Here is a 7500-nt window from a genome sequence, read left to right as displayed (position 1 = left end):
CCACAAGGAAAAAGGACGTGGAGAACAGGATCAGGGCAGCCCACTCCGCCTTTGGCCGACTCAACTGCCGCGTATTTAACAACCACGCACTGACAATGACCACCAAAATAATGGTGTTCAGGGCAGTAGTCCTCTCCACGCTCCTGTATGCATGTGAAACATGGACGCTATATAGAAACGATATTAAAATCCTAGAACGCTTCCAACAAATGAAACTGAGGCAGATCTTGAAAATCCCCTGGGAGAGCCACACCACCAACATTGAAGTCTTAGAACGTGCCTCGCTGACCAGCGTGGAGGCCACCATCATCCACCACCGCCTCCGCTGGATAGGACACGTGCATAGGATGGATCCATCTAGGCTCCCAAAGAAAATATTCTACGGAGAACTGACCCAGGGCACCAGACCACGAGGAGCCCCGAAAATGCGCTATAAAGATCAACTAAAGCGCACCCTGGCTCTAACTGACATCGATCCTTCCTCATGGGAAGAAACAGCCAGGGACAGGAAAACCTGGAGGAGTACAGTACACCATGGCACTGTGGACTTCGAGGAGAGGAGGAGACAAAATGAGGAGGCTAGGAGGAGAAGAAGGAGAGAGCGATTAGAACAGCCCCGCCCACCACCTACCCTCCCTTGTGAACACTGTCCGCGACTCTTCCACCACAGACTAGGACTTAACAGCCACATCAGGCATAAGCACCCACCCCACAGATAGGAGGCTGATGGCTAACGACAGAACCCAATACTCGGACACGAGTGGGCGCCGACGACGATATATATATATATAATGTATATATATATATATATATATATATATATATATATATATATATATATATATATACTGTATATATATAATGTGTATATACACACACATATATATATATATATATATGTATATATATATACACTGTATATATATATATATATATATATATATATATATATATATATATATATAATGTGTATATACATATATATATATATATATATATATATATATAAAATAGATATATATATATATATATATATATATATATATATATATACATATATATATATGTATATATATATATATATATATATATATATATATATATATATATATATATATATATATATATATATATATATATATATATATATATATATATACTGTATATATACATATATGTATATATATATAAATATATATACTGTATATTTATATATATATATATATATATATATATATACATATATATACTGTATATATATATATATATATATATATATATATATACATACTGTATATATAAATATATAATGTAAGTATATATAAATATATACTATATATATGATGTATATATATATATATATATATATATATATATATATATATATATATATATATATATAGATATTGTATATATATACATATATATATATATATATATATATATATATTTATATATATATGTATATATATATATATATATATATATATATATATATATATATATATATATATATATATATATATATATATATACTGTATATATATACATGGAAGTTCCTATTAGGTAGCTTTCTAGGGTATATTTGACTACAGTGATATTCCCAGAGAATTTTACCTTAAGGTATCCAGAATTCTAACTCCTGGAGCGAAAATCCCTAAATAATGTCACAGGGATATCGCATAATATCAGAGGACGTATTCTTGACACGGCACATAGCTATCTTCACCCCGAACAGTATTAACGCTTCGAGGGGGTATAGTGACAAGAATTTGAAACGAGAATGAAAAGAGAGCCGCTCATAAGGCATCTCTCCTATTCCGTTTCCAGTGTGTATCCGATGAAGACGGTAGCGCCCTCTTCATTCCTTTTCGTGTAGCTCTACTACTCGGTGTTTTCCCTTGTGTTCTCTCGTTATTTTGGATTTAATTCAACATTTTGATGACTTCTCCGGCCTCTTCTGCCTCTAGGAAGTTGAGAATTATTTTTACTATGTATAAATGTAAGCTCTTGTCGTTTTGAATTGAATCAAAAGTGATTTTAACGTAAAGAAGAGCAGTTGCCTACCGGAGGCATCCTGGATGCTATCGCTCGCTCTTATGGGTCATTTAGTTAGCTGGAGCGACGTTCCTAGTTTGTTACGCTATAATAATTTAGCTATTTAGCTTCTCTAGGAATGCTTATATTATACCGTCAGTTTTTAGTTTGTTGATTTCGACAAGGGTTGAGGTACCGATCTTGCCCTTCGTGAGGCTTCGTAGCCTAGACGTCTGGTACTAGTACTTTCATGCATGATACAAGTTTTTCCGAGTGTTATATTATTGAAGCTATAGGCAAATATTTTATACATGTAAGATATTGTTGAATGTTTTTTCCAAGATTGTATACGAGAGAGTTTCGGTGATTTAGGTAATCGATTCTCATCTTACCTAGTATAGTATTCTAGGTACAGTAGTATACTTTCGCACATCCCCGGTTGTTATTTTCTCCTCTGGAGGCTAAGTTCAATCCCTCTCTCCCTCTGTAAGCCTTCGGCTTAATCCTAGTGGTTCTATCTGTATAATAATTCAGGTATAACTATTCTAGGATATGACTGTCCTGACCGGATAACCAGAGTGACTGGTTTTTAGGGTTAGGGCAGTACATCAGAGTTTCTAGTCTGTGGTCTGCTTCTTCCTAGCATAGAGAATGAGTCTCCTTTGCTAGGTTAGGGGCGGACACAGGAAGCTTTGCTTCCCTAGTCCATGTTGGAAGGATTCTGTAAGAGATGATTCCTTCCTCTAGTGGCCTAGCAGACTGTCCTGTGTTGTTCTGGTTGGGAGGAGGATAGCTAGTATTACCAGTCTTCCTCCCTAATAGACAACTCTTGGTTAGAATGAGCTTCCCTAACGGCTGAGTGTCTCTCCTGCTAGAACAAAGTCTATAGGACCCTTATCCCTTCCCCACCTATCTTTCTTTTATTTTCTTATGGCTGCAGTCCTTCTTCCGTACCTAGTAGAGGTTAGGATGGAGGACAGGCTCAGCTTTCTGCCGGCTGGTACTACGTGTCGGCCGGCAGAGACACTTTATTCTTTGCAGAGTGAACCCCAGACCTCCCTTGGTCTCCCTTCCATGTCTGCCGGTTGAGCCCGGCAGGCTATGGATTCTTAGGAAGCCTGAATGCTACATTCTCCCCTTCCATAAGTTCACTCTTTCTGGATGGAAGGTCGTATGGTAATGCCGCCTTATAACCTTACATCCATACTGGTTCTCTGACTATTGTGTTGCACTCCTAACCCGGCTGCCGGCTTAACAGCCGACAGCCGGCAGGTGGAGGTTCTCTGGTTCTTAGCTACTATCGACGGGCATGGGTTTCATTACCTTTGCCTGCCGGCAGTGGAAACACAGCCGAAATCTGCTGGCCACTATGATTAACAGCCGGCAGCCGGGTATTAGTGTTTTCAGCCGTCAGCTGGCAATAATTGCCGGTCGGTACACAGTCGCGAATCAGTGGGCTGCCGCCTATTAGTTAAAGATAGTATATCTTTGAACTATACACGGGTAGATGCCGGCCGGCACGTGCAGGCGCACGCCAGCACGTACCGGTGCGTGCTATCCTGCACAACAGCATGCGATGTACAGTAGTTGCTGTATTCGTAGTGTAGTACACACTGCATTAGCAGAAACTGCTGTACAGAACTTGTGATAACACTAAAGTTCTTCATCATACTTAACGTTATCTTGTACAGCCTTTTGTTGAGACCGTGCAATATATAAAAAGTAAGTTCTTTCTGTATTCTTTCTATCCCGTATATTAAATCTTTATCTCAAGGTGTGAACTACACCTTAAATTTCCGTTTAGGAAATTACATAAGGTATTCTAGAATAGAATTAACCTTAGTTTTAATATCTCGGGAGGTTTCAGCAATTGACTGGAGAGGAAATACAAGTATGTGTCTTTCCTTCTTTCTTTTATAGCTTTTCTATATAAGCTAAATGTCTCAATATAAGTGAAAGCCTTCATTTGATACTCATGGATTTTTCTTCTCTTTACAGGAGGACCATCCAAAGTGCGGGAGTGTGTTCTGTAATGTCCGCAGTAAGAACTTCTGTGGACATCAATATTGCAGGAGACACGCAGCATGCGCAGCCTCCAGAGGTGATCTCCGCTATTGGGACCCTCAGGTTTGTACAGTTTGTTCTAACATGATTACTGAGGCTTTTGACGACCCTAAGTCAACGGAATCAAGGGATGCTGCTAGGGAAACGTTACGATCCTGGGTGAGGGGTTTTCTGAAAAACACCTCAGGTCCCTACCTTCCAAATGAGAAGATGAGGGCCTACCTTTTCCCTAAAGCATCGGCTGATGCAATCATCCTCTAGCCTCAGGTGGAGATACCAACTGCCCAGAATCCGGTAGATTCTGAAGTCTCAGCCGCCCTTCAAGACATCCAATTGGACGATAGGATGTCGGAGGTGTCGGATTCTACTGAGAAGGACCTTCTAGGAGAAGGTCAGGAGGAGGAGCTGTTCCAGGCTCCTCAAGTAGAAGAGGAAGAAATCGACGAAGTGTCGGTTACATCGGTTCCGGACCCAGAACCTATTCCGTCTACATCGTCTGCTATCCCAGATGAACTGTGAAGGACTCTTTCTTCCATTGTTGAGATGATCCAGCAAATTCAAAGGAAGAATGATGAGAAGGAAGCTGCAATAAAACTGGAGATACGCAGACTTGCAGCATCACGTGGGCCCCAGAAGCGGCTCAGCGTGAAGGATCTTCCTTTGTGCTCGGATACCAATCCTTGGAGGTATGCCGAACACATGCCAATGACAACCGGGAAGATCGTGATCTCAGAAAAGTTGGGAGCAATTCCCCTGGAAGAAGTGGAATTTTGGCCCAACAAAGATTCTTATCCAGACTGCTATGTCCGTCTTAGGATAGAGCCAGCCTCAAAGGAGGAGACGGAGCCGAAGGAGGTCATAGTTTTTTACCATAGTTAAGTTCGTTGAAAGAGAGGGGCTTCACTAACTCAAAGGTGCCCGTCTTGATTAAGAAGCTTCCCTCCTTTGTGGCCTCTCCTACCAGAGCCTTTCCCTTCTTGGAAAAGGGATATAAGGCAGCCTTAAAGGCGGTGGAGGCAGGGAAACCATGCCCCTCCATGGAGGAGTGCAAGCCGTTATCTCTGACCTTGCCCTTGGACCAAGAAGACTGGAAGGACGTACACCTTACCTTCTCAGTCGGGAACCTTGAAGCTGATATTGCCGAACGCCAGTTCGGTGAGGCACTTCCAAAACTGTCAGAGGTTCTCTTGCGTAGAGAGCAAAAGACAAAGGAAAGACTTGCGGCATTGATGTCGTTGCAAACGACACTAGAAACGATGGCAAATGACCCTAAGATCCAGGACATGTTCATGGTTGTGGCCAAAACCCATCTGGCCACAGTTACGAAGGATCTCTATAAATTTATTAAAGCTAGGAGAGCCTGTAGAGAGTTCGTGTTCACCTCGGCTGCGGTGAGGCATGAACCGAGGAAACTGATCTCCTCTCGTATTTCGGGTAAAGACCTCTTTCCAAATGAAGTGGTTAAAGAGGTAGTAGACAAGGCCGCCACAGAGAATAGGAACCTTCTCAAAAAGTGGGGCTTAGATCTCAAGAGAAAGTCCTCTCCAGATGATGGTCCCCAACCCAAGAGGAAGACAAAAAGGACTAGGCCATCCTCTCGGCCGGCTAAACCCTACCGACAGCAACAACAACAACTTCCTGTGACCGCGGTGCCTCAGATAGTGGCACAACCTCCAACCACGTACCAGCTGGTACCTCAACAAGTGGCGACACAGTCGCCAGTTATTAACCCAGCCTTCGAAAGGCAGACTTCTTCCTTTCGTTCGAGAGCTAGAGGAACAGCCAGAGGTTCTTCTAGACGCCCTTCAAGAGGAAGGGGATACAGGGGAGGACGCTGTCAAGGAGGCAAGGCTTCAGGTCCACAACAGCAGAAGTAAGATACTTCCAGTAGGAGAGAGACTACAGCTATTTAGTGATCGCTGGACCTTCGATCCCTGGGCCCACAGCCTAATTAAAAATGGACTAGTTTGGAGCTGGAGCAGTCCTCCACCTCAATTTCCTCAATTCTTCCAACACTCATCCCCCGTTCTGGAAGAATATGTCCGAGAACTCTTAGACAAAAGAGTAATCCGGAAAGTTAGGTCCATAAAATTCCAAGGAAGGCTGTTTTGTGTTCCAAAGAAGGATTCAGAAAAACTCAGAGTTATTCTAGATTTGTCGCCACTCAACAAGTTCATAGTGAACTACAAGTTCAGAATGCTCACGCTTCAGCACATAAGGACCTTACTGCCCAAAACGGCATATACTGTCTCTATACACTTGTCTGACGTTTATTGGCACGTTCCAATTAATAGTCACCTCTCCTCCTACCTAGGCTTTAACTTACATAGAAAACTTTACGCCTTCAGAGCCATGCCTTTCGGGCTAAACATAGCCCCAAGGATTTTCAAGAAGTTCGCGAACGCAGCCGTCCATCAATTACGCCTAAAGGGGGTCCAAGTAGTACCCTACTTGGACTACTGGCTGGTGTGGGCAGCATCTAGGACAGAAAGCGTGCAAGCTTCTAAGATAGACATCCAGTTCCTAGAACATCTGGGATTCAAGATCAACATCAAAAAGTCTCGTCTTTATCCAGCTCAAAAATTCAGTGGTTGGGAATCCACTGGAATTTGGAGTCACATCGGCTTTCCATTCCTAGTAAGAAGAGGAAAGAAATAGCAGGATCTGTCAAGAGACTATTGAAATCCAAACGGATATCAAGACGCGATCAGGAGAGAGTTCTGGGCTCTCTACAGTTTGCTTTGATAACAGATTCAGTGCTAAGAGCACAGCTTAAGGATGCAACAGGAGTCTGGAGAAAATACGCATCAAAGGCGCGAAGAGATCTAATAAGACCACTACCGACTCGACTGCGAACGCTTCTTAAGCCGTGGTCCAATGCCAAGCAATTGAAGAAATCAATACTTCTTCAACCCCCTCCCCCGTCAGTAACTATCCACACAGACGCTTCAGAGGAAAGCTGGGGAGGCTACTCTCATCAGATGAGAGTCCAAGGATCTTGGTCCAATCTTTTCAAGTCATTTCACATCAACTTTCTAGAAGCCATGGCAGTACTTCTGACACTGAAGAAAGTTTCTCCTCGCCACTCGACCCACATAAGACTGGTTCTAGACAGCGAGGTGGTAGTGAGATGCCTGAATCGACAGGGGTCGAGGTCACCTCAAATCAACCAAGTGATGTTGGCCATATTCCGTTTGGCGGAAAGGAAGAAATGGCACCTGTCGGCAGTTCACATTTAAGGGTTCCACAATGTGACAGCGGACGCTCTATCCAGGTTTACACCTATAGAGTCAGAGTGGTCCCTTGACGCAGGATCGTTCTCCTTCATCTCGAGTCAAGTCCCGGAGCTGCAGATAGACCTCTTTGCGACGAAAGAAAACAAGAAAATAGATCGTTACG

This window comes from Palaemon carinicauda, chromosome 7, assembly GCF_036898095.1.
Source record: "Palaemon carinicauda isolate YSFRI2023 chromosome 7, ASM3689809v2, whole genome shotgun sequence".
Classification (NCBI taxonomy): Eukaryota; Metazoa; Arthropoda; class Malacostraca; order Decapoda; family Palaemonidae; genus Palaemon; species Palaemon carinicauda.
The sequence above is the reverse complement of the archived record's forward strand: the minus strand, read 5'-3'. Positions refer to the sequence as shown.